Here is a 12747-nt window from a genome sequence, read left to right as displayed (position 1 = left end):
CTGGGTCTAGCCTCCCAGCAAATGTACCCAGCTCTAGGCTAGTACAGGGGGTTGACTGCACAGAGCCCTGTGATGTAAACCCTCTTTGGGTCTCTCAGTCATAGATACTGTGGGGAAAAGAAAGATCAGACTGTTACCATGTCTATATAGAAAGAAGAAGACATAAGAGACTCCATTTTGTTCTGTATTTGAGAGGCTGTTAATCTGTGATCCTACCCCCAACCTTGTCCTGGCAAGAGATATGTGCTGTGGTGACTCAAGATTTAATGGATTTTGGGCTGTGCAGGGTGTGCTTTGTTAAACAAGTGCCTGAAGGCAGTATGCTTGTGAAAAGTCATCACCATTCTCTTAATCTCAAGTACCCAGGGACACATACACTGCCGAAGGTCGCAGGGACATCTGCCTAGGAAAGCTAGGTATTGTCCAAGGTTTCTCCCCATGTGATAGTCTGAAATATGGCCTCATGGGAAGGGAAAGACCTGATCATCCCCCAGCCTGACACCTGTGAAGCATCTGTGCTGAGGAGGACTAGTATAAGAGGAAAGAAGGCCTCTTGGCAGTTGAGATAGAGAAAAGCATCTGTCCTGGGCAATGGAACATCTTGGTGTAAAACCCAATTGTATGTTGTTTACTGAGAAAGGAGAAAACCGCCTTAGGGTGAAAGGTGGGAATTGCTAGCACAGTGCTGCTCTTTATGCACTAAAAAGGTTTATGGAGATGTTTGCATATGCATATCAAGGCACAGCACTTTTCCTTAAACTTATTCATGTCACAGAGATCTTTATTCATATGTCTTACTGCTGACCTTCTCCCTACCATGATCCTATTATCCTGACACTTTCCTTTTTCTAAGATAGTAAAGATAATGATCAATAAATACCAAGGGACCTCAGAGACCGGTGCGGCCTGGGTCCTCTGTATGCTGAGCGCGGGTCCCCTAGGCCCACTTTTTCTCTGTGTCTCATTTCTTTTCTCAAGTCTCTCATTCCACCTAACAAGAAACACCCACAGGTGTGGAGGGGCAGGCCACCCTTTCAGATATCAGCATCTGTTCCAGTGGAGATAGCAGGTGGGTACAATGGACTCAATGAAGGTTCTTAGCTTTGGTGATTTAATGCTCTACATTTGTGCTGGTTGGCCTCCTGCCAGGAGGTCACGCTTTCCAGAGAGCATCAGCTGTGGTAGTATGGAGAGGAACCAGTGGTGGGTGGGGCCCTAGAACTCCCAAGATTATGTGCCCTTTGTCTTCAGCTACCAGGGTGGGTAGAGAAGGACCATCAGGTCGGGGACAAGGCTAGGCTTGTCTGAGCTTAGACTCTCCTTGAGTGGGTCTTGTTGTGGCTGCTGTGGGGGCTGGGGGTGAGGTTCCCAGGTCAATGGAGTTGTGTACCTAGGAGGATTATGGCTGCCTCTGCTGAGTCATGCAGATTTTCAGGGAAGTGGGGAAAGTCAGCAGTCACAGGCCTCACTCAGCTCCCACACAAACCGAAGGGCCAGTCTCACTCCCACGGTGCCCCCTCAACAGTCCTGAGTCTGTTTCCAGGCAGTAGGCAAGCAGGGCTTGACAACTTGCCCCGGGCTACCTGCCTCCCAGTTGTGAAAGAAAAGGGGTTGGCTCTTCCCCTGCCTGTGGAGTCTGCACACCGGATTTGTACCCTCCCCCGAGTTCTGGCCAAGAGGCTTCTCGCTCTGTTCAAATTGTTACAAAGTGTGGCTAGAGATTTTCTTCTCCCTATGGTGTCTCCCCTGCACTCCTCTGGCTGCCCTCCCAATGGATACCTGTGGTGCCAGGCAGGAATGGCCTGCCGGGGGACCCAGCAGGCTTCCAGGGACTTTCTACTGCTTCCTCTACCCCTGTATTTCCCTCAGCTCTCTAAATTGACTCTGTTCCAGGTAAAGTTGGAAACTTCTCCTGCAAACAGACCTTTATTTTCTCCAGTGGGGGTGTGTGTTCGGGACAGGAGGCTTTCCCTTTCCCACTTCCCCATTTGGGGCACTCACAGTAGCTGGAGTTTCTCTCAGGTCCTACTGGAGCAGTCCACTTCCTTCAGAGGGTCTGTGAGTCCCCTCGGGATTCAGAAGTTCCTTTTTCTAAATATTTCCACTTTGTTTCCTTGGACACAAGTGTATGGGAGGTTCTCCAGTTGCAGGACGGTGCCAGCAGTTTCCAGTGCTAAAATATTCTTTTTCACAACCAATAAGAAAAGACAGTTTTGAAAGCAACTCAGGAAAAGGAAGAAAGGGTTTTTTTCTTTCCTAGAAGCCCAGATATATCCTGAAGTCCTGTTGGCTCTTATTGAGTCATATGTTTATCCCTAAAGTGATCACAGGACCAGGGATATAGACTGTGCTGATCAAAGACTGCATCTTGAGCTACTGATGAGTTTTATTCTACCCAAAGGATTTGTCTGATAATCAACGAGGTGTGTGTAGAAGTTTGCTGGGGATGTTATAACAAAGTATGGCAAACTGTGGCTTAAAACAGAAACTTATTGTCTCACAGATCTGGACGCTAGAAGTAGAAAACTGAGGTGTCAGCCGACTCTGTTAAAACCTCTAGGGGAGCGGGCATGGTGGCTCACGCCTGTAATCCCAGCACTTTGGGAGGCCTAGCCGGGGCGGATCACGAGGTCAGGAGATCGAGACCATTCTGGCTAACACGGTGAAACTCCGTCTCTACCAAAAATATAAAAAATTAGCCGAGCGTGGTGGCGGGCGCCTGTAGTCCCAGCTACTCAGGAGGCTGAGGCAGGAGAATGGCATGAACCCGGGAGGCGGAGCTTGCAGTGAGCCGAGATCAGGCCACTGCACTCCAGCCTGGGCGACAGAGCGAGACTCCGTCTCAAAAAAAAAAAAAAAAAAAAAGAATGCATGCCTTTCTCTTAAATTCAGGTGCTGCCGGTAATCCTTGGCATGTTTTGGCTCGTAGCTGCCTAACTCAAATCTCTGCCTGTCTCATCATATGGCGTTCTTCTTCATGTGTCTGTGTTCAAATTTCCATCTTCTTTTTTTTTGCGAGATGGAGTCTCACTCTGTCACCAGGCTGGAGTGTAGTGGCACCATCTTGGCTCACTGCAACCTCCGACTCCCTGGTTCAAGCGATTCTCCTGCCCCAGCCTCTAGAGTAGCTGGGATTACAGGCACCCGCCATCATGCCCGGCTGATTTTTGTATTTTTAGTAGAGATGGGGTTTCATCATGTTGGCCAGGATGGTCTCGATCTCCTGACCTCGTGATCCGCTTGCCTTGGCCTTGCAAAGTGCTGGGATTACAGGGGTGAGCCACCCCATCCAGCCCAAATTTCCCTCTTCTTATAGTGACACTAGTCATGTGGATTAGGGCCTACCTAATTACTTGATGATACCTTATTTAATTGTATCTACAAAGACCCTATTTCCAAATAAAGTAATATTTGCAGGTATTGGGGGTTAGGACTTCAGCATATCTTTTTGTGGACACAATTCAACCCATAATAGGGTGAATGTCCTTATTAATATTTTTTGTGGTTATCAGAAGGAGGGAATGCATGCTGTAGAGGCAATTGAAAAATAGTTATGCATTGTTAATGCTAAATAATTATTTGACTTCACAATTGATTCATCCAGTGGGATCCACTGGTTCTTCACATTTGTTATCTAGGGAAACTGGAAAGAGGAATAGAAGAGTGGTTTTATCTCATGATCTGCAACAAAAGCTGCTCTAGAAACAGGGCTTGCCCCTCAGTCCAAAAGCAGGGAGTGAGAACAATTACGCTAAATAGGGTCTTCTGTGTTATTCATCCACAAAGAGGACACATTGCAAATATGGTTAATAAGTCCAAACCAGTCGTCACTTTCCCCTCTAAAAATGATTCCCTTGATTTATGAATACCATGGCTTATTTTTCAGGACTGTCCATTATTTTCCCACTTCATCTCCTAAAAGAATGAAATTCTTATGTCCTCCTTGCAGCAGAGCCACAGACAAATGCACATCATTTTACACACACACCCCCAAGAATATGGCTGTCCTTCTGACACTTTCTGTGGGCCAAGGTTGAGCATGAATTACCTGATATCAGTGCCAGCAGCAGCGACTACATATCTGCTGATTCACTTACTTCTTGAAGAAAAATCAATTGTGTCAAATCATCTTGTGGTATGATAGGAAACATCGTGAGTGCAAGTCAATTCGATATTAATTTAGTACCTTGTATTTGACACTGCTTAGCACTGCGCTAAATCTGAGTTTCTTGCCCCATGAAACAGTCATAATGGGCTGCACCTCTATCATTTTACTTCTACCTACTACTATTTCTACCACCTCCACCACTGCCACCACTGTAAGGACTACTGCTACTTCTGCAACATTAGGTAATATAAGGCACTTGGTATGGAACAGACAGTTTTCTGATTATTTTCATTTAATATTCAAAACAGCTCTTATGATATAGGAGCTATTAATATGTCTGTTTTATAAATGTACAAATGAAAGCACAAAGTAGCTAAGTAACTTGCCCAAAGTCGCATAGCTAATAAGTGGCAGAATGAGGATACCAGTTCTGGCTTTCTAGCTCCAGAACTGTGCAGCGCCCTGTATAACCACCATTAACTTAATTAACAACACAAGCTATGGGATTGATGCATAAAGGAACATTTACTTTGTGTATTTTAATGTGCTAATGTGAGAAAGATGAATTTCTTTGCCAATATAGCTGCAAATATGAGCGTATCTTTTTATTTTTTTAATTCATTGCAAGAGACCCACCTATTTTATTAGCAGTGCTATCTTCTTCTTGAGGTCTTCACTCCCAACTCTCCTTAATTGTTAAAGAACCTAAGGGGTCTTCTCAGTCTCATAGGGTTGGTTCATCTTCCAAACACCAGATGGACAGCTAATTTATTTGCTCAGAGGCCTCCTGCTGTCACAGCTTCACTATGATGACCGATTCCCCATTGCTCCACAGTGCCCGTCTACTGTGGTAATTATGTCTTGCTAGTTCATTCATTCAGCAAATGTTTTTAGTGACCACATAATATAGGCAGGCCCTGTGTTTCATTACTAGCTGGACTACAAAAAAGATCAAGAGACACATGAAGAGCCCCTCTTTAAGGAGCTTACATTCTGGTGGGAGAGGCAAACAACAAACAAGGAGGCCAATAACGAAGGAAAATAACTACAGACTGTTATGAGTGTCCAAAGGAAAGAAGCAGGAAATAAAGAGTGTAGTTCTATTAAGGATAGGCAGGCAGAGCATCTGTAAGGAGGTGCCATTTAAGACCTGCAATTATAAAAATGTCTTAAAATTAGATTATGATTATGGTGCACAACTCTGAATATGCTAAAGGTATCATTGAATTGCTCACTTTAATCAGGTGAATGTTGTGATATATGAATTACATATCAATAAAGCTGTCAAAAAAATTATAACCAGGTGCTGATATCCAGCAGAGTTATGACCAGAAGTAGACCGCTTTGTATTTTCTGCTTTTGTGCCTATTGAAAATTCTGTTATATAAATTGGGTAAATTCTCAGTTTTGATCTGAGATTTGGCTCTCTTGGGTGGATTATCACTCGTTCATCTGTATTAGATTTTACACTTAAACTGGTGCTTTCTCCTTCATTGTTTCCTACCCTTGTGAGTTTAAACCTTAAAAAAATTCCCCTTGCTATAATTTTGGTACAGTTTAGGAGGGAGGAAACTGAGATCTCATCGTTCAAGGAATAGATATTAATTAGTTTAATCAAATCATTGTAATTCCAGTTGCTGTATGTTTTCAATAATTTAAACTTACGCCAACAAGTGCATTTCCCTAGGTGACCTTCATTAGTAAAGGGTGTCCACATGGCCTATCAGCCCAATCATAGTTAACTGAGGTACTTTTAGTTCATGATGGGTAATAAGGTTTGGCTGTGCTCCTATCCAGACTTTCCTCTTGAATGCTAATCTCCATCATTCCCACGTGTCAAGGGAGAGACCAGATGGATGTAATTGAATCATGGGGGACGATTCCCCCATGCTGGTCTCATGATAGCAAGTGAGTTCTCACGAGATCTGATGGTTTTATAAATGTTTGGTAGTTCCTCCTGCATTCATTCGCCCTCCTGCCACCTTGTGAAGAGGGTCGTTTGCTTCCCCTTTACCACTTGCTGTGATTGTAAGCCTCCTGAGGCTTCCCCAGTCAAGCAGAACTGTGAGTCAATTAAACCTTTTCCTTTATAAATTTCCCAGTCTCTGGTAGTTCTTTATAGCACCGTGAGAACAGACTAATACAATTGGGAAAATTTCCTGTCTCTTTTCAGATGTGACAAGGAAGACTGCAACCCCATTTGCTTCTGATAACCTTCCTATGACTAAGGTAAGACAGCCTTGGGATAAAGCAAGTTCTGTATGTGGCATAAAAGGGAAAGAGAAAGACCCTGGGCATATCAAATACTTCTGAAGTCTCCTTTACATCTGCACTTATGAAAATGCGAGAACATACATTTCCCAATTGCTTGAGCCAATTTGAGACAGGATTTCTGTACGTTCGTTTGTTTGTTTGGCTTTTTCCAGCTGAAGTCCTTTATATGGTGCAAATGGGTTGGAGAGATTAGTAACTGCAATTGACATTTGTATCGTATGCCGAAACAGTGAATTAGAAAGCCAGGGGTATGAGAAGATTGTCCGGAGAAGGGAGAAACGTGGAGGTTGGTGCAAAAGGCGCCTTGTGTCTCAAGAACCTTAGCAACAGTTAGCCAGTACAGTTTCACGGTTGCAATAGGTCGGGAAATGGTAAACATACATAGTGTTTGGGTTAGAGGGTAGAGAAGAAATGCAAGTAACTAACATTCATTGAGAATTTAGGTTCTTGGCACTGTTTCCATTTCAGATATGTTACTACATTTTTGCCTCTCAACAGCACTAAGAAGTAGATATTTAAAGAGACAGAAACCTGAGACTCTGAGATATTAAGTAATATTCCCACAATTACTCAGCTAGTATAAAACTCCTCTGCCATCCACAGTGCCTCTAAGTTCCTCACCATCTATAGCATAGTTTAATAATCTAGGAAGTCAAAAAAGTACAGAATATATGTTTAAAAGGGGTCCATCAAAGGTGCTAACATGGAGATGTATTGTTATCTCCCAACTCTAAGGAACATTTGCTAATTCAGAATAGATTCAGAATAAATCATTTCTGAAGGTTTCAGGGTATTTGTGCTAATTGTTTCAACGTACTCACAGCAGAGATTTTAAATACTTATCTCAAGACTGAGGAACAACTCAGTTATCTGAAAGGTCTCATCACAAAGACCTGTACATGCTAATGCTTGGTAACTCGGGGAAGTCTTCTTACGTGACCAACACCACAAAGCCAGGTGGAAAAGATCCCAGAGGGCTCTGGTGCTTGACGTGTTTCTCTAAGTTTTGCTGAAATAATTGAAAAGATGAAGTTGGAGAATTTAGAGATTATTATTTATATAACATTATAATTTCTCCCCTTTGCCAATATTCTCTTCTTCAAAGCAAAGAGTTTTAAAAATGAGTGAATAAAAATTGATTATATAAGGTTCCGGGGAAGGAGGGTCAAGATGGTATGGTTTGCATTTTGTATCACCTTTTTCCCTCCTCAGAATCATTTTCTTCTAGGAAGCTGGGAGTGTGATTCTATAACACAGATTTAAACTGTGTGAGCCCACTTCTATGCCGATTTTTCTTTAAATCAAAGTTACAGCCCGTGTGCCTACCTCTCCTGCCTTCCTTTCCACCACCTCCATATCTTCTGCCTTTGCAACCTGAGGCAGTAAGACCAGTGTTTCCTCTTCCTCATCCTTCTCAGCCTATTCAACGGAAAGATGAGGATAAACACCTTTCTGATGATCCACTTCCATTTAATAAATAGTAAATATATTTTATCTTCCTTATGATTTTTAAAATAACACTTTCCTTTCTCTATTTTCCTTTATTGTGTGACTACAGTGTATAATATATATAACATACAAAAGATGTGTTAATTGAATGTTTATGTTATTGGTAAGGCTTCCAGTTAACAGTAGACTATTAGTAGTTAAGTTTTTGGGGAGTCAGAAATTGTGCAGAGATTTTCAACTGTGCAGGCGGATAGTGCCCTGAACCCCCAAGTTATTTAAGGGGTCAATTGTACTTTCTTCTTCCATGAAATGTCTGACAAAAAGAAAAATAAAAAAATATTTACTTTCAAGTTTTTGGGTACTTAATCATTGACATTGTAGGGAGAGAAAACTTTCCCTCCAAAGGTTTGATTAAGTTTATGAAATAAACTGACAGTAGACAAACAGAAGAAAACGCATACAAATGTATTATGTGCCTGAGGGCATCAAAGGAAAGAAAAGTGAGTACCCCATAACCTAATAAAATTTAAAATCTTGTATGCCCTCCTCATAGGGAAGAGGGAAGGGGGCATGTAAGCAATATAGAGAAAGTTAACGATTTTGGGGGAAGATAAATAGGTAATAGTCTGTGACAAAGATTGGTTTGTGACGCTGACTTCCAAACTCTTCTCTTGTGATACAATTAACCTTCTCTGGTTGAGATTCCTGGGGAGGACACTCATGACAATTGAGGTTTTTGGAGGATCTATCTTTAGGCAGCTAAAGGAAGTTCAGAGAAAGCCCTTTCCTGTACTTTGGAGTAGAAAAAAGAGGTAAGAGGCTTTGGTTCTCTTTCAGTTCCAAGCACTCAGTATGTCAAAGCACTATACTTGGGGGTATTGTTTTCTGAGTCCCAACAACATTGAATATTTCTTTGCAAATGAATTATCTTGATGTGTTTCCATTCTGGTATCCTATTTTTAAGCGCATCTTCTTAATATGTTATTTTCTTTCAAAAACTTCACGGTGCAATTGCATGATGAATTAACAATAAAATGTTTCTCCCTGATGTATATACACATGTTGTTGTTGTTGAGGTGGGGTCTCACTCTGTTGCCCAGGCTGGTCTTGAACTCCTGGCCTCAAGCAGTCCTCCAGCTTTGACCTCCCAAAGTGTTGGGATTATAGGTGTGAGTCACTGTGCCCAGCCTTCTTGATGTTTTTTGTAAGGAGCATTAGTCGAATTCAATTTTGAATGCACTGAAAAGTTGTCCTAATTCATTTGGATTAAATATTGCCTGATTATATATAAATAACCTCTTTGTTTGAATTATGTTAAAAACTTACTACAAGTAAATCATGGTTTATTAGATAAAGTAGTATGATGTCAAAATAAAAATAACATAAAACAACTACAAAACAGATTTTAATTCTGATTAAATGTGCTTTTTAAATATACTGGGAGTAGGTACTTAGCAATTTTTGGCCCTCTGTAATAAAATATAATAATTCATTTAATCACATGCTAGTTTTTATTGAGGTTTAGAAAATGTAAAATACTTGATCAATTGATTTTCCTTTTAAAATTGGTTCTTTTTAAGTGCTCAGGGTTTAAAACATTACTATCTGTGATGATAAAAACAGGCCTTGCCATCTTGATATTGATTGTTTAGTGGAAGTGGGTAGTGTCTTATAGGTTACTGAAAGTGAGGTAATAGCAAGAAACACCTGCCCTCAAAGGATACAGATGGTTGGAAATCCTCCCAGGGGTGCACTCAACATATCCATCTCTTAAAAGTCTGCTTCTACCCTGACCTCCCTAAGGGGCCCAACAATTGTGATGTTTCTGTGTGGGAATTGTATTCCATCTTCCTTTCTCATGGCTCCTCCCCTTCCCTTGGCCACTTTAGATGGAGGTGTAGGACACTGCTGAAGTGAGCATGCTTACTGGTTGGTACGGCATAAGTTTCCAGGAGCAGAGAGATTTGAACAAAATTTTAAGATTCATTTTTCCTATTGCTAAAGTCACATTTAGATCTTCTTCCTTTTTTTTCTCCCTTATTCTTTTTATTATCTTCTCTTATATCCTTCTCCACCTCATTCTACCTTTCTTTAATTTCCTCGAAATTACTTGGTAAGGCGGTTGGTACATGGAATATGTATTTTACAATTACAAATGGTGGTTAAATTCCATACTAGTTCATAAGCATGGATTTTTTTCAATGTTTTTTGAAAGTAAGCCTTATTTAGTTAGACTAGAAAATTAATTCTATGCAAATATATATATCCTAGTTACTGGCTGAGTAGTAATTTTAGGTATATGGACATCCCAGAAAGTGCTAGTTCCATGGGGCAGTAAATATCTTTGTCAAATATGAGTAAACTGTCTTAAGCAAAGGAGAGAAGGAATGGAGGAAAATGCTGCAAATAAAAGGAGGTAAGATTTTTAGGATGAATGATATGCTAGTAGAAGGTGTTTAAGGTCTTCAGAATTTATTGCCTATGTAACTGTAATCTCCTTAGTAGTACTGCCAAAATATTATAAAATATTACTAGTAACTCAACTAAACAGAAAACATTTAAAAACTTTTCAAAGAATTTTAATTTTTATCATATTTTATATTTCATTAACTCTCATTTTAACTTAGTTTTAGGGTTCACTACAACTTCTAATTTAATTCTGAGGTTTTAATTTGTTATACCTTTTCGCCACTTAACTTGATTTACAAATAAAAGTCCATGAGGGAAATTTTACCAATAAGTCTTTCATTGAAGAAATAGAGAAATAAATTAAGAAGAGTAGTTTCTTAAGTAAATTATTTCCATCGTTAATTAAATGAGAGACAATTTTTAAAAATTCTGCTAGGCTAGTAATTTTTTCCTTCTCCATTTGTGTTACCTATCATATTACTAGCATCTTTTCATGTCTCCTGGCTAGAGATTCAGAGATACTATGTGGTGATCTGGTCACCACATAATGTTAAAATTTTATCATGTAAAACTAAAAATTTTTAACTTTTTCTACAACTGAACTTCATTTTTATTGTGAACAACTATTTCCCTAGAGTGGCAGAAAACTATTCTCTGACTAGGGTGTCTTTTTTTCTGCTGAATCTAAGTTCTTGAAGGCTTCTACAAGTGCCTAGTGCTAGTGGTGAGGTGGATTTATCTGACTTATGTCCAATCTGGCAGAGTTACATCTGCGGTCATACCCATCCTATTGGGTAATTGGTCACTGGCACAAGCAAGTTACCTGACAAAGTCCCAAGCTCTTGTTTGGAAGGCCCTTGCCAGCCCATCACTTCTCTCTCCTACTTCTCTATACTCTTGGACACATGGGAATCATTCAGCTGCTTTTGCTGGGGCTGAGTCATGATGAACCCTTACAATTGATTAAGAGCTTGTTGGTCCTGCAAGGCCATGCTTCTATTTCTGATATGCAGATTCTCTACATTCTTCAACCTAGGAAAAGGCCCACGTGTTCTTGGAAGTTCTTGGGACAGCCACAGTGCAGGGTCCATTTATCAGGGACCAGGGTCTAGGTTCCAATGAATAATACTCTTAACTTTCTCTTCTGCCAGTCCAGGGGAATCTTGGGTGTGTCTGCATGATGGAGAATGGGAGGGATATAGACTGACTTTTTCTCTTCCCGATTTCTTCCAAATCTATTTTTCTTCCCCAAGTTTTGAATTTCTCATGCCTCAGGGTTTTGAAACTCCAGCAAAGGACCTTCTAACTGGCTGAATGACAGGAGCGGGAATAAGAAAGGGCCAAAAGGTGACAGAAACTGTGAGTGGAGATCAATGTTATTTCAAAAAATATCCCACCATTTATCATTAATTCATTCCCTCACCAACTATATCTAGCCAGTCATATTCCTATGGATAGGAACACTATTACCTCTTTTGGATTCATTCTGTCCATTGCAAGGCAGATTTAGGGAAACTTCAGTGGCTTCACATTTTCTGCAGAATAAACTAAACTACTCAGAGCAGCACTGAAATTTCTCCAAAATTAGATATTAAACTAGTTCATTTGTTTCAGCTTTTCCCCACCTGACACTTTGTACTCTCCCATTTTTGGAAAATATCATTCATATATTTGTATCTTTGCTCATGCTAATCTCCTTACCTAGAACTCTTTGTTGCCTTTTCAAAACTACTTAATATCTACCATGCAAGGCCCAGGCCAAATGCTTCCTCATCCAAGAAGCCTCCCTAAGTTTCTTGAGGAAAAAACTGCTTTTTTTTTTTTTTCCTTGAAGTTTCCTAGCTTTTTTGTGGGTGGTAAGGGTGGATTCTTCCTTGATTAAAATTATTTGTGTAAATGTTCAATATCTCACTAGATCTGAACACCTTGAATGGAATAATCATGTATCATTCTAACATTTAACAAGATTTTTAATATTTTTCTGTTAATTGTACCTTGCCATTTCACATGTTCTAAAATGGCCAAAATAGCAGTGACTCCTATTTTGTAACTTGGTGATTCTTAATACAGTTTCCATCTAATGGTCTAAGATAGGGGACCACAAGTCCCTGGAACAACAGGAGCAAATGTGAGTGTCCTAGATAAACCAGGCCATATGGTCACTCTATGTGAATTGGTTGCTCTTTTTAAAGGGGTGAAAAGTAGGATGGGGGGAAGGGAAGAGGAAGACATATTCCTTTCTTACAAAGGCAACGCCTGCAAGTTGTCCTTATAATTTTCATTACATCCTAAAAGACAGAGTGTAGTCACATGGCCATATTTAACTGCAAAGGAAGCTGGAAACATACGGCTAGGTGCCATGTTTCTAGTTAAACTCAGAGTTTATTAGTAACAAGGTAGGGAGACTAGGTATGGTGGGCAGCCAGTAGTCTCTGCTAGACAGAATGAATTTGAGCATTTCCTTTATTCCTGAGATAGTATATAATTAAAATTTCACAAACTCATAG

At 40.4% G+C, this 12747-nt stretch overlaps 1 long non-coding RNA gene across 1 annotated transcript in view; it reads left to right on the top strand.

The window, feature by feature from the left end:
* The window catches only part of LOC135971139 (uncharacterized), a 94016-nt gene extending 85731 nt beyond the window's left edge, over positions 1-8285 (top strand). Inside the window, exon 3 of the long non-coding RNA XR_012414026.1 lies at positions 6282-8285. This is a non-coding gene — a long non-coding RNA (uncharacterized lncRNA). The remainder of the gene's footprint in view (positions 1-6281) is intronic.
* The last annotated feature ends 4462 nt before the right edge of the window (positions 8286-12747 follow it).

The sequence above is a fragment of the Macaca fascicularis genome, chromosome 6 (genome assembly GCF_037993035.2).
Source record: "Macaca fascicularis isolate 582-1 chromosome 6, T2T-MFA8v1.1".
In the NCBI taxonomy this organism is placed as follows: Eukaryota; Metazoa; Chordata; class Mammalia; order Primates; family Cercopithecidae; genus Macaca; species Macaca fascicularis.
Note: the sequence above shows the minus strand (reverse complement) of the source record. Positions and strands in the feature narration are given on the sequence as shown.